Source organism: Carcharodon carcharias, chromosome 6 (genome assembly GCF_017639515.1).
Source record: "Carcharodon carcharias isolate sCarCar2 chromosome 6, sCarCar2.pri, whole genome shotgun sequence".
In the NCBI taxonomy this organism is placed as follows: Eukaryota; Metazoa; Chordata; class Chondrichthyes; order Lamniformes; family Lamnidae; genus Carcharodon; species Carcharodon carcharias.
The window spans coordinates 130,097,805-130,113,328 of NC_054472.1; positions in this window are offsets into that span (position 1 = coordinate 130,097,805).

Here is a 15,524-nt window from a genome sequence, read left to right on the forward strand (position 1 = left end):
CTGTCGAGAACGCTGCTGCTCGCTCACCTCAGTTCCCCCAAAGTGAAGGCGTGCAGTTGTGAAACAAGTCGGGGTGCTTTCCCATCGATGTGGATGGATGAAAAGGCAGGGTTCCAAGAGCCTGGCGGGATGGCCTTTTAATTATATGCTAATGTATTCAAATTAGCTCCCTGCCAGCCGTTGGCGGGCTGGGCGGACGATCGCGATCTTCATGACGTCATGAAGCAGGTCGCGCCATACTTTCTGCGCACACCACCCATCACCAGCGGGCTCGGAAAATTCTGCCCAGAATCTCACAACACTCACATCCCATGAATGAATAATAAAGAGAGGATTCTAACTAGAACAGCCCGTGGATCTATTTCTAGACCTGTCAGCAACTCTCCAGGGTCTCCAAGGAGCTTGCATAGCAGTGAGAGCTATTTCCTTAAAATGGACAGTGTGGGAAGCCTTTGATTGGTGAAACTGAAGTGATTGCCAACTTCTTGGAAGTCACTTCATTTAACTTGCACCTCTGTTGAAGAACAAAAGGAGCTACAACAGAAACACCAATATCACCAGTAGCAGTAGAGAAAACACCAGCATGTGCACCAGTTTCCTTCTTTTCAGCCACATGCTGTTCCAAAGGGCAGAAGGGAAAAATAGAGATCCAGTTCAAATAGGTGACACCACCTACACATGGTCTAAAGCAAGAGTGTCAGGTTGTCACTGCAGGTTGCTGCTGATGCTTGCAGCATCCTGGAACAGGACCTCCTCCCCTATGGACCAGGTGGGCACACTCGACCTCTCCCTCCAGCAGCACCGCCGTACCCTTTTTCAAAGCTGCGCGTGCCCCCAGTTTCATTTTATCCTTCGGCTCATCCGACGCCTCAACAAGAAACTTTTTCTCTTTCTCTCAAGTGCTAAGGAACGCAAGCTCCAACAACTCATCGACACCAACACCCATCTAGGACCCTCCACCCCTGCCTGTCCCTCCGTCCCCACCCTTTCTTCCAGTACCAACCCCAGCCGTGTATTCACTATACCCCCTGACCTTCCCCTCTCCGATGCTGAACGTTCAGTGCTCAGCAAAGGACTTAGTTTCATACCCTTACGCCCTCACCTCAATGAATTTCGGGCTCGGCATGATACTGAACTCTTCTTCCGCCGTCTTCGTCTCCGGGCTCACTTCTTTGGGCAGGAGTCCTCTCCCAGTTCAACGGATCCTTTTACCCATCTCCAATATTCTCCGTCCACCTGGACCCCTCCCTCTGGATTCTTACCTTCTCTCGATCTTTTCATTGAGAACTGTCGGCGCGACATTAGTCGTCTCAATCTCTCTGCTCCTCTCACCCATTCTAACCTGTCTCTCTCTGAACTTACTGCACTCCATTCTCTCAGGTCCAACCCTGACATTGTCATCAAACCCGCTGACAAGGGTGGTGCTGTTGTTGTCTGGCGCACTGACCTCTACCTCGCGGAGGCTGAGCGTCAACTCGCAGACACTTCCTCCTACCTCTCCCTGGACCATGACCCCACCACTGAACATCAAGCCACTGTTTCCAGGACTGTCACTGACCTCATCTCCTCTGGGGATCTCCCTCCTACAGCTTCCAACCTGATAGTCGCCCAACCTCGGACGGCCCGCTTCTATCTCCTACCCAAAATCCACAAACAGAACTGCCCCGGTAGACCGATCGTCTCAGCTTGCTCCTGCCCCACAGAACTAATTTCTCGTTATCTTGACTCCCTTCTCTCTCCCCTTGTCCAGTCCCTTCCCACCTACATCCGTGATTCCTCTGACACCTTACGTCACATCAACAATTTCCAGTTCCCTGGCCCCTACCGCTTCCTCTTCACCATGGACGTCCAATCCCTCTACACCTCCATCCCCCACCAGGATGGTCTGAGGGCCCTTAGCTTCTTCCTCGAACAGAGGCCCGAACAATCCCCATCCACCACTACTCTCCTCCGTCTGGCTGAACTTGTTCTCACGCTGAACAATTTCTCCTTCAACTCCTCTCACTTCCTCCAAATAAAAGGTGTGGCTATGGGTACCCGCATGGGCCCCAGCTATGCCTGTCTCTTTATGGGGTATGTGGAACATTCCTTGTTCCAGTCCTACTCCGGCCCCCTTCCACAACTCTTTCTCCGGTACATCGATGATTATTTTGGTGCCGCTTCATGCTCTCGTCAGGACTTGGAAAAATTTATTAATTTTGCTTCCAATCTCCACCCCTCCATCATTTTCACGTGGTCCATCTCTGACACTTCCCTTCCCTTCCTTGACCTCTCTGTCTCAATCTCTGGTGATAGACTGTCCACCAATATCCATTACAAACCCACCGACTCCCACAGCTATCTCGACTACAGCTCCTCACACCCCACTTCCTGTAAGGACTCCATCCCATTCTCTCAGTTCCTTCGCCTCCGTCGCATCTGTTCCGATGATGCTACATTCAAAAACAGTTCCTCTGACATGTCCTCCTTCTTCCTTAACCGAGGTTTTCCACCCACGGTCGTTGACAGGGCCCTCAACCGTGTCCGGCCCATCTCCCGCGCATCCGCCCTCACTCCTTCTCCTCCCTCCCAGAAACATGATAGGGTCCCCCTTGTCCTCCCTTATCACCCCACCAGCCTCCGCATTCAAAGGATCATCCTCCGCCATTTCCGCCAACTCCAGCATGATGCCACCACCAAACACATCTTCCCTTCACCCCCCTTATCGGCATTCCGTAGGGATCGCTCCCTCCGGGACACCCTGGTCCACTCCTCCATCACCCCCTACTCCTCAACCCCCTCCTATGGCACAACCCCATGCCCACACAAAAGATGCAACACCTGCCCCTTCACTTCCTCTCTCCTCACCGTCCAAGGACCCAAACACTCCTTTCAAGTGAAGCAGCATTTCACTTGCATTTCCCCCAACTTAGTCTACTGCATTCGTTGCTCCCAATGTGGTCTCCTCTACATTGGAGAGACCAAACGTAAGCTGGGCGACCGCTTTGCAGAACACCTGCGGTCTGTCCGCAAGAATGACCCAAACCTCCCTGTCGCTTGCCATTTTAACACTACACCCTGCTCTCTTGCCCACATGTCTGTCCTTGGCTTGCTGCATTGTTCCAGTGAAGCCCAACGCAAACTGGAGGAACAACACCTCATCTTCTGACTAGGGACTTTACAGCCTTCCGGACTGAATATTGAATTCAACAACTTTAGGTCGTGAGCTCCCTCCCCCATTCCTACCCCTTTTCTGTTTCCCCCTTCTTTTTTTTTCCAATAAATTATAAAGATTTTCCTTTTCCCACCTATTTCCATTATTAAAAAAAAACCCACTAGAGCTATACCTTGAGTGCCCTACCATCCATTCTTAATTAGCACATTCGTTTAGATAATATCACCAACTTTAACTTTAACACCTATGTGTTCTATTGTACTATTGTCGTTGACATCTTTTGATGATCTGCTTCTATCACTGCTTGTTTGTCCCTACAACCACACCAACCCCCTCCACCTCTCTGTCTCTCTATCTCTCCGCCCCCCACACACACACCTTAAACCAGCTTATATTTCAGCTCTTTCCTGGACTCGAACTCAAGTTCTGTCGAAGGGTCATGAGGACTCGAAACGTCAACTCTTTTCTTCTCCGCCGATGCTGCCAGACCTGCTGAGTTTTTCCAGGTAATTCTGTTTTTGTTATGAATTGATAGTGGCTGTCAAGGTGGTTGTCACCTGAGGACCACCCACTTCTCCCACCCCCATCCATGTCTCTGCCACTTTCTGAGGCTGTGTGCTGTCCTATTCTGCAAGGAGAGAGAGAGAGAGAGCAGGGAGTTATAAGTGTTAAAATGGCTTGTGTGGAGAGGAGGGAAGGACAACATTTATGGAGGGTGGCTCTGAGACATGGGTGTGAGATGGCAATAGGATGAGGGCGATTATGAATGTTGGCTGTCCAGATGGGTATGTGAGGTGCTTGAAGAGAGAGAAATGAGTGAAACTGAAAGATATGTTGTTCTGAGGAGTGTTGTGCTAGAGAATATTGGTAAAGTGAAAACGTGGGGCTTGGGACCTGAAAACATTATGCCACTTACCTTTCCTGCCTTCATGAAGTCCTGGATCCTCTTGGTGCATTGCCTCCAGGTTGGAGGGACCACACTTGTGCTGCTGACGTCCTTGCCATTTCCATTCAGACTCGTTTATTTGGAGATACTGACCTCTTCTCCCGTCCTTGGGAAAGATCACCTCATATGGTCCCTCAGGTTCCATAGAAGGACCTCTAGTTGAGAGTGTTGATGGGGGTGGGGAGAGGGGTGGGGTTGATGGGCAGCCTTTCCAGGACTCCTCTCCGTCCCCATGTTTGCTACAGCCACAGAAATCCATGTCCAGTTGAATCTTTCTGACCCTTATTGGAGTGCCATTGTAAGGAAGATATAATAATTTTCAAAATGTTATTGGACTTTATTGTAAAGTAGCATAATAGTGCAGTCTGTGCCTATGGGTCTGTGTGTGCGTGTGTGAGTGTGTGGGGGTAGGGGGTTTATGTGTGTGGGGTTGTGCGTGAGACTTAATTGAATTAAAGGCAACTGGTCTGAAGGCTTTGATATAAGAAGAGAAGCTAGGTTTGAAATGCTAAATAGGTAAACATGGTGGAAGCTTTAGGATGTGAGGTGTAAAGGGAGCATTTGCATTTTTAAATAAATCAAAGCAGCTTGAATTCAAAAGAGGGGATGAAATGTTTCACCTAGCCAGGAGAAGTTAAGAAACAGTGTGTTTATTTTTCCCAAAGATTTCACAAAGATTACAGTGAGGAGCTAATTGTAATATATTAGCATATAATTAAAAGGCCATCCCACCAGGCTCTTGGAATCCCGCCATATCATCTGTCCAGGTCGGCAGGAAAGCACACTGACATATTTCACAACAGCATGCAGATGATGTGCACTTGGCAGCCTTCATTTTGGGGGAACTGAGGTGAGTGAGCAGCAGTGTTCTCCATCGCTCACCCATTGTTTACAGGCCTCAGGAGCACTGGGGGGTGGGGGGCAACTGATGTCTGACCCCAGAGGCAACTGCTCAGGGAGGGGGATTGTATGATTTTACAATCATAGTAAAATTGATACTATGATAGATTTTATTATTAGAGAGGTAAAGTCCAAAGACATAGTGAAACAATTTGAATTTGCATTCAAAGGGACAAATATGTATGAAGGACAGAAGGCTGGGTGCAAGGGAAGGCATTCTAAGATCTAGCAAGTATGAAAAGCCTCCAGCCATTGTACCCAAGTGGGAAGGTGAAAGGAAGTTGGATAGTCAGGAAAGAGGAGTAGGTGGAAATTCCCAGGAAGTTTTTTTCTCAGAATAAAAAAGAAGGTGCTGAGGGTAGAAGTGACATTCAAAAACTGAGGTGTTTTCATTGTAATAAAGTTAGACACATGAAATCAGTGTGTTGGAAATTGCAGGGAAAATCTGTTGAAACTATAGGTGTGCAGAAAAGTACTGGGCTTCTGAGGTTCAGGCACAGGAAAATACAACGGTTTGTGTACGGGTAAAACAGGAAGAATCACTGACTGGTAAAAAAGTGGGAATGTGTTCACAACTTACCCAAGAGAGTTCTGAGGAGCAGGTTGCAGAAATGTTTAAAGATTATGTATGCGAAGGGAAACTCTTTCCATGTATACAGGGTGGAGTAGGTAATGATGCTAAAATTTTAAGAAACACAGGGGCTAGTCAATCCTTAATGTTGTGCGATAGTGATATTTGCTGTTCAGAGGGAGTATTGCAAGAGCAGGTGATAATAAGTGGGGTTCATGGGGATGCTAAACCTATTCCATTGTGGAAGGTAAATTTAAAGAGTAAGTGGAAAACAGGTGAGGTGATTGTTGGAGTAGTGGAAAAAATGCCCATTGCAGAGGAGCAATTTATTTTTGGTAATGATACAGCTGGGTCCCAAATGTGGGTTATGCCTATGGCAGTTGAGCAGCCTGTAGAAGTGTTTTTAACAGAGATGTTGCAGACAGATCATCCTGGATTGTTTCCAGATTGTGTGATAACAAGATCACGGGCTCATAGATTGAAACAAGAAGAACAGGAAGCTGAAAGGCAGAGAGAAAGCGTGGAAGTCCAAATAGCAAGCAGTGTGTTTAATAAGGTTGTTCAGGAAGAAAGACTGGAAGACAATGCAGCTGAGGTGTTTAACTCAAGACATTTCGTGGAGTTACAGAAAAAGGAATTGAAATTAAAACAGCTATATCAGACAGCTTACTCAGAAACAGAGGCAGAATGTATTCCAGAATGTTATTACATTAAGGGTAATATTTTAATGAGAAAATGGAGGCCTTATCATGTCTCAGCAAATGAAAGCTGGAGGGAGGTGCATCAGATTGTAATACCATTTGGAAATAGAAATGAGATTCTGAGGAGCGCTCATGAAATTCCAATTGGGGGACATTAACGAATTAGAAAGACACAGGCAAAAATACAAAAACATTTTTATTGGCTTGGATTGCATGGAGATGGAGGCAAATTCTGTAGAACTTGTCACACATGTCAGGTGACAGGGAAAAGACAAGCAATGATTAAGCCAGCACCTTTAATTCTAATTCCAGCATTTGAAGAATCTTTCACCAGGGTCAAGATTGACTGTGTAGGACCCCTTCCTAAAACTAAAAATGGAAATCAGTATTTACTGACAATAATGGATGTGTCTACAAGATTTCCTGAAGCATACCTTTGAGAAATATTACAACAAAGTGAATTGTGGAGAGTTAACTAAATTTTTTACAAGATATGGTTTACCAAAAGAAATACAATCAGGTCAAGGCTCAAATTTCATGTCACAGCTATTTAAAGAAGTAATGAACAGTTTGGGGATAAAACAACTTAAGTCAACACCCTGAGTCACAAGGGGCTTTGGAAAGATGGCATCGAAATCTAATTACTATGAGGTAATGGTGTATAGTCAGATTATCCACAGGATTGGGCTAGGGGAATTCCATTCTGATTATTTGCTATTAGGGATGCTCCTAATGCATTGACTAGTTTTAGACCTTTTGAACTAGTTTAGGGTCATGAGGTAAGGGGACCACAGAAATTTATTTATGAGAAATTAGTGGGTCAAAATTTAGAAAATAATTTCCTGGATTATGTATCAAACTTCAGAAAGAGAGATTGGTCAGAACATATGAGTTGGCTTGGGAACATTTAAAGATATCACAGCAAGTGATGAAAGTGAAGACAGGCAGGAAAGCTACAGCTTATAGTTTTGTTGCTGGGGAAAAAGTGCTAGCTCTGTTAGCAGTACTGGATGAGTCATTAGAAGCAAGGTTTAGTGGGCCTTACAGGAGTGAAAAGAAACTCATTGAAGTAAATCATTTTAAAATACTCCAGAAAGAAGGAAGAAGCAGAGGGTGAGTCATATAAATATGCTTTAAAGCACTTTGACAGGGAAGAGGACCAAAAGGAGGTGTTAGTAATAGTAATGAGAAAGAGGTAGAAATGAAGGTCTATGAAATCGACTTTCCTTCAATCAAATTGGAAAATGAGGGAGTACTTGAAATTTTAAATGTAATATTGAGTTATCTTCCAGACAAGCGTCAAAGTGATTTGGGGAAGCTATTGCAGTCACACAAAGCTATTTATGGGAATAAGCTGGGGAGGATGAATTTAGCTTTACATGAAGTATGTGTAGAAGTTTCATCTTCAGTAAAGCAACATTCTTATAGATGAAATCTGGCAAAGTTATCACAGGTACAGAAAGAAATAAAATAAAACTGATACCATTGAGCCCAGTTGCAGTAAATGGAGTTTGCCTATTTTGCTGGTAACGAAAAAGGATGGAACACAAAGACTGTGTGGACTATTGACAGGTGAATGCAGTGACAAAAGCAGATTCATTTCCTATATCACAGTTGCAAGAGAATTGAGACAGTTGAAATCTATCACAAAGACTGACTTGCTAAGAGAATATTGGCAAGTACTGTTATCAGAGAAAGCAAAGGAGATATACCTTATAGGTATGGTGCCAGACGGACTATATCAGTTTAAAGTTATGCCATTTGGTATGAAAAATGCACCTGTAACATTTCAAAGATTGACAAACAAAGTAATTGCAGGACTGAGCAATTGTGCTGTTTATATTGATAGTTTTCAGTCAGACGTAGGAGAAGCATTTACAGGATCTGGAAGAATTATTTTGTTGATTGCAAGAAGCTAATTTGGTGATGAACTTGGCCAAAAATGAATTTGCAAAAGCGTAAGGTACATATCTAGGCCATATCATTGGATATTGTGTAACGTCTCCAAGAAATGTGAAAGTCAAGGCTATCGTGGATTTCCCTGTGCTTACAACAAAATGAGATGTTTTAAGATTTCTGGGCATGAGTGTGTTTTACTGGAAAATTGCACCAAATTTTAGCAGCGTGGTTGCTCCACTGACTTAACTATTAAAAAAGAAATTTCAATGGACACAGGAGTGTCAGAAGGCATTTGACAGTTTGAAAACTGCATCAACTAAGACACCAGTTTTGGCAGTACCCAATTATGCCAAGCAATTTATGTTGGCCTTTGACATTGGCAATATAGGCATGGGGGCCGTATTGTTACAAAAAGATGACACTGGAATCGAGAACCGATAAGGTATTTTTCACAAAAGTTGAATGTACAACTGAGAAGATATTCAATGATCAAAAAGGAGACTTTGGGTCTGGTGTTAGCACTGCAGCATTTTGAAATTTATGTTGCAAACTATTCATCAGAAACAATTGTTTATACAGACCACAATCCTTTAAAGTTTCTGGACTAATTTTGAGACAGAAGTGCAAGGCTATTCAGATGGAGTTATTACTGCAGCTATTTAATCTGCATATTATACATTTGGCTGGACAAGAAAATCTGATTGTAGGTGGATTGCCAAGAGTTTGAAGGTTAAAGAGAAAATTGGATGTTTAAAACCTGGACACTAGACTGGAATGATTTCTGTTGATACCAAGGATATGTATATACATTGTTATGTTAATGCACAAATCTGGCAAAGTAATAGTGTAATAAGTATAGGAGGTAATGTAAAATGGGTTCAGAAAATGAAGCCATATTTTAAAAATATTATGGTTAATTTTTTAATAAGGAGGGGGATGTTAGGAAATTATAATAATTTTCATACTGTTATTGGAATTTATTGTAAAGTAGAGTAATAGTGGGGTCTGTGTCTATAGGTCTGTGTGTGTGTGTGTGTGTGTGTGTGTGTGTGTGTGTGTGTGTGACTTAATTGAATTAAAGGCAGCTGGTCTGAAGGTTTTGATGTAAGAAGAAAAGCTAGGTTTGAAATGCTAAATAGGTAAACGTGCAAGAAGTTTTAGAATGTGAGGCGTAAAGGGAACATGTGAGCAATTTTAGGCCCCGTATCTCAGGAAGGATGTTCTGGCCCTGGAGAGGGTCCAGAGGAGGTTCACGAGAATGATCCCAGGAATGAAAGGCTTGACATATGAGGAGTTTGAGGACTTTGGGTCTATACTCGATGGAGTTTAGAAGGATGAGGGGGGATCTGAATGAAACTTACAGAATACTGAAAAGCCTGGATAGAGTGGACGTGGGAAGATGTTTCCATTAGTAGGAGAGACTAGGACCTGAGGGCACAGCTTCAGAGTAAAGGGAAGACCTTTTAGAACAGAGATGAGGAGAAACCTCTTTAGCCAGAGAGTGGTGAATCTATGGAATTCATTGCCACAGAAGGCTGTGGAGGCCAGGTAATTGTGTGTATTTAAGTCCGAGATAGATAGGTTCTTGGAAAAACTCAGCAGGTCTGGCAGCATCATTGAAGAAGAAAAGAGTTGACTTTTCGAGTCCTCATGATCCTTCAACAGAACTGATTGAATATTAGAAGAGGGGTGAAATATAAGCTTATATTTCACCCCTCTTCTAATATTCAATCAGTTCTGTTGAAGGATCGTGAGGACTCGAAAAGTCAACTCTTTTCTTCTTCAATGATGCTGCCAGACCTGCTGAGTTTTTCCAGGTAATTCTGTTTTTGTTTTGGATTTCCAGCATACGCAGTTTTTTGTCTTTATATAGATAGGTTCTTGATTGGTAAGGGGATCAAAGGTTATGGGGAGAAGGCGGGAGAATGGGGTTGAGAAACTTATCAGCCATGATTGAACAGCGGAGCAGACCCGATGGGCCGAATGGCCTAATTTCTACTCCTATGTCTTATATGTATTTTTAAATAAACCAGAGCAGCTTGAATTCAAATGAGGGGGTGGAATGTTTCACCTAGCCAGGAGAAGTTAAGAAACTTTTTTCCCTCAAAGATTACTGGTAAAATTGGTAATATGATAGATTTTATTAATTAGAGAGATAAAGTCCAAAGACATATTGAAACAAAATGAATTTGCATTCAAAGGGGAAAATATGTATAAAGGAGAGAAGGGAAGGCATTCTAAGATCTAAAAGTGTAAAAAGCCTCCAGCCACTGAGCCCAAATTGCTGTCTGCAATAACTAAAGTTATGAAAACTCACTTTGAACATCCCTGTCCAGTGTATTGTGTGGTACTTTACCTGGGTCTGTTAAAATCTATTTTGTTTTCACCGTTGCCTTAACGGAGGTGTAACTGCCCGTCAATGAGGTTTCATGTTTTTTCTAGTTCCCGCCGGAGCTCCTGGCCTGCACACCAACCTTAAGGTTGGACAGGCAGGTCCTTTAATTACTTAATTGACCCTGTCAATGGCCTCAATTGGCCATTGACAGGTCGGTGGGCGCGCAGCTGATGTTGCTGCGCTCCCGCCTTCTGAAAATTTAAATGGGGGGCGGTGATGTCAGGAGCACCCCCCCCCCACCCCCCCACCCCCAACCGATGTCACCATGCCTCATTTTACATGATGGCTAGCGGGCCCCACCCCTGCTCGCCGATGCGTAAAATCCTGCCCCGTGTGTGTGCTTAAAATCATTTTTTTTATTAACAAAGGTTTAATTTATTTCTGTAATAAACCTATAGGCTTGATGGCCTTTTTACTACTGAATTCAAGGCCTGCATCTTGAAATAAATATAAGGTATAAAGTAGCTGTGGCAGCTGTTTCAAGTTTCCCTCTGGAATTTGAACAGCTCAGCATTTACCATCTGCTGTGCCATAACATCTATTAATTAAGAAGTCTTATTTTGACTGATTTGGTACATCATCTTGCCTATGCTTTCTGATTGGATGGGGAACTCAGAGGCAGAATGCAATGTGGTGATTCAGTTAAAGAGCCAACATAAAGTCTGCTATGACTGTTGATGGATTCCTGACCCACTACAGATCCTGTCAGTTGAAAGGGGTCAACAGTTGAAAATTCCACTCAGCTGGCATCATAGACACACTCAAAAGGAATTGGTCTTGGTTATTTCCCCATTAAACGTTTTGCGCATGATTGCAAAAATTGCTGTGCACTTTTCATTTTTTATATAGAAATCAACTAAGATGTTGGTATAATCGCAGCTTAAATCATGCCAAATTTCTGTCCCACCATACTTCCAATTGTAACTTATTTTGAAATGCCATAGGTTATTGTTTTCAAAGAAACACACTGAATTGTAGAATGTGATCCCAAATGTGAATAAATAATAAAATTCCAGAATAGTAATAATTAATACAATTCCTGAAATCCAATGTTAAGGAAAGTATTTTAATTTATTTAATTACGTTGAAGTAATCACTTTGTTTGACAGGTCCTTTATTCAGGATTGAATATCAGCTGCACCTTATTTTTGAGTTGTCAGTTTTAGGAGAGTGCCATCCTTCTTGAAGCTGTTGCCAGCTTTCAGGTTGGCTTATATACATGATGCTTCTAGGAGTGGTGTTGTTTCATGAATAAAGCTTATTGAGGTTCTGTGATTGTGGATTGATGCCATTTCCAGATTTTCAAAATATTGCAGTGATTATGAGCTAAAGTTTGTGGATTAAGAAAAGTTGTCAGACCAGATACAGTCAGTTCTGAAAGAAGGTCACTGACCTGAAACAATAGACAGAATTTTTACCTTATAGACCCGCTTTCAGCATAAAGGAGGGAGGTGCGACAGCAGGTCATTGACAAAGGCTGTTGGATGATGTGAGGGGTGATTTGGGGTAACATTTGTGCAGTCTATGACTCACTGTACCTGTGGGAATCCAGTCACTGCAGAAAATGCAAGGAGCCTCTGGTTCTCAGTGTCCTTATCAGTAGCAAAGTGGACATAAGTCGCAGGGCTGGCAATCATGGCATCCGTCACCTGGGAGATGTATTTGTGGTTGGCAGATGTTGCAAGCAGATCTTTGGAAGAAGTTGGAACAAATAAAATCAGGGCTGTGGTGATCTTTGCGGTTGCTTGGTTTTTTAAATGCATCATCCAATCTGGCTTGCTGTAGTCAATGTGACCTCTGCCAAGAGGGAATCTCTCTGTAAAATGGCATTTTAGATCAATTGAATAAAGACATACTGAGAAAGACATTAAGAAGCACTGCTGTCTTTGAACTCGAAACAATGGTCACTGCCAATGCATGTTGTACTCAATTGTCCTGTGTTTGATTGAGAGTGACTGTTGAATGTTCTTTGTATGTTAGTCAAGCCTCTGGGTGTTGTTAAAGAGAAAGAGAAACTTTCTCTTAGGAGTTTCTATCTTTTTTAAAAGATCCTACTTATGGTTCTTTGACCCATGAATCATAGGACAACAAATTTGCCCATTCAACATGTTGTCATGCTTAATGGGGTTTGTTCATTACACAATTATAGATTTATGATGGGCACAGCTTTGAAATAGTTACAGGAAACTTAAAATAATTACAGGAAATGACTACTGATTTAACAGGTTGAGAAAAGAAGAAAAAAGGAAATAATAATTTTAAAAGAACAGCTACTGCTTTTGTTACGGACAGGAGGGGGAATTAATTTAAACAGCCCTGATTTCTCCACATATCACCGGTCAGTTAGCAGAGAGGTGTTTTGATTTGCTTCCTCCTTATAAGCGGTGGCATATTTCCCAACTGCTCGGTTTTGGTGTGATCCAATTTCTATTAATAACCTCACAGCAAACTCGAGATAGGATGAACCCAAAGGGATTAGTTTATTTGCACATACTCAAATGCAGGAGGAGGGTCACAACATAGACCCCTGTACATTCATACACTAAAAGAGGGATAAAGAAAGAAAGATTTACAGGGCAGAGACCACAAAGAAAAGAATTATTGTGTCACATGAGTCCAGAATCAAAGGCCAATAGTGTATTCCTTCACAGAGGTCGGCAGGCTGAACCGATGCTGGATAATTCACTTTTCCAGTAGAGCTGACTTCCACAAAGAAAAAGGTATGCAAAGTGAATCTGACTTGCAGGCATTGGTACAGAAGCTCCAGTCAAAGCAAAGCAAAGATGGGGGCCAGGCATTCAAACCTGGATAGAGCTCTTTTCCCACACTGCTGTTAGATAGTTGGAAAGGTGGCAGAATGAGCTTTGCAGCTCCACAAGGCAATATTACTGGTTCCACCAGATTGGAAGGGGTGCATCCCTTTGGGTCCTGTGTCCTATCAGACAAATTGGCGCTGGGTGGCCAGGCCTGGCTCATGAAATTTAGATGGCCTTGATATAGTTCCCTTTGAATTTGGCCTCTGCAGCCCATAGTGGTTTGTTAGGGTCTTTTCAGAGTTAATGAGGTGCAAAGTCACTGGACTGGTAATCCAGAGACCCAGGGTAATGATCTGGGGACCTCGGTTCGAATCCCACCATGGCAGATGGTGGAATTTGAATTCAATAAAAATCTGGAATTAAAAGTCCAATGATGACCACATGGATTGCAGCGGTTCAAGAAGGCAGTACACCACTACCTTCTCAAGGCCAATTAGGGACGGGCAATAAATACTGGCCTAATCAGCAGCACCCACTTCCCATGCATGAATAAAAAAAAAAATTCTTCAATACTGCCAAATAGCTCTTGTTGTTCAGGGTCACAGTCAGACATAGGCCAAAACTTTTCCCTTGATGGTCGGGTGGGCCCCACTGGCTGGGCGGTGGGCACCACCGGCTCGGCGGCGGGCAGGCAGCCAAACTCCGCCGCCGAAATGGGGCCCACCGTCATTTTGAGTGGGCGGGCCAATTAAGGCTATGCGCTTCCTGGGTGGAGGGATTCCCCATCTGTCAAAGTGCACTCTTTAGCACATGTGCAAAAGAGTGCACATCTCCCTGAAACTAAGTGCTGTCTCAGGGAGATTACTGATAGTGTAAAAAACTTGAAAAATATAAAAATATAAAAATTATTAACATTTCCCCCTCATGTGACAATGTCACACAAGATGGGACATCTTAATAAGAAGCACATAAACTTTATTAAAGATTTTAAAAACGGACATGAAACCTCATCCCGTCAGTGGATGGGGTTTCATGTATTATCAGAAGCCCGCTGGGGCTCCTGGCCTGCCCGCCAGTCTTAAGGTTGGACGGGCAGGTCTTTAACAATCTTAATTATCCTGTCAATGGCCTTAATTGGCCATTGACAGGTCGGTGGGCGGACAGCTGATTTTGCTGTCCGCCCGCCTTCCTCAATATGTAAATGGACTGGGATGACATTGGGTGTTCCTCCCGACGTCATCCCGCATTATTTTCCTGTCAGCAAGCGGGCCCCGCCCCCAAATCGCCGATGGGAAAATTCTGCCCATAGCTTCACTCAATTTAAAAGTTCATTGTCCAGTTTTAAAAATTTTAGAAATTAGCCATGAGGATATATATATATATATAACAATATAGAATGTGAGGTCTTAGCCCCCTGATACTTTGTTACTTGACTCATAACAGTTCAACTCTTCACTGATATCTAGCATTAGAACATTCAAATGTCACTTTCCTTCAAGCAAGTAAACACTTCACCAATATCTAACTCAGATATGCTATGAACTGTGGTCATACCATCATCAGAAGTGTTTGAGAACTTCTTCTGACAGATAGCGGCTGGGTGGGAGGGGGGATGTCTTTCACTTTGGCTGTAGCACAGATCTCCGATATGTTCAATCTTTTTTGCCCTTTTTCAGTGGATGGGGCTAGTGTATTGTATTGTGAAGCCATACTATACTGTGAAGCTTCTTTTAAAAGCACAATTCCCAATTATGTTCTGACCTTTGTTTAAACCATGATTTACGTCTTCCCAGAATGTTGTCCATCTTTCTTTTGCTTTCTCCAGAAACTTTTCATTATGCTTAGCCCCTTATTGCCAATTTTTCAGGAAAAGATATTTATATTTTGCTCAAACACTTTATCTCAATTCATGGCCTAGTGTTCACAACTAAAACAGCCTGGCCTGTTATCTCTGTTGTTTTCCTTGGTGACATTTGTTTTCGTCTCCTGGCTTGGTGAGGTTTATTTTAGGAAAATTGTACAAAAATTGCTTTCCCAATCCAAGGCATTTTATTGCATGACGGGCAGCCTTGTCAGTCATTGTCCTGAATTTGTTTAAAAGATTGTTATGTTTGACTCCAAAATAGGCTGGAAGCTTGTGGCTGTGGACATGTAAAAACTTTTTGTTAGAACCTGGTGTGTGTCATCTCTGAATACCTGAGG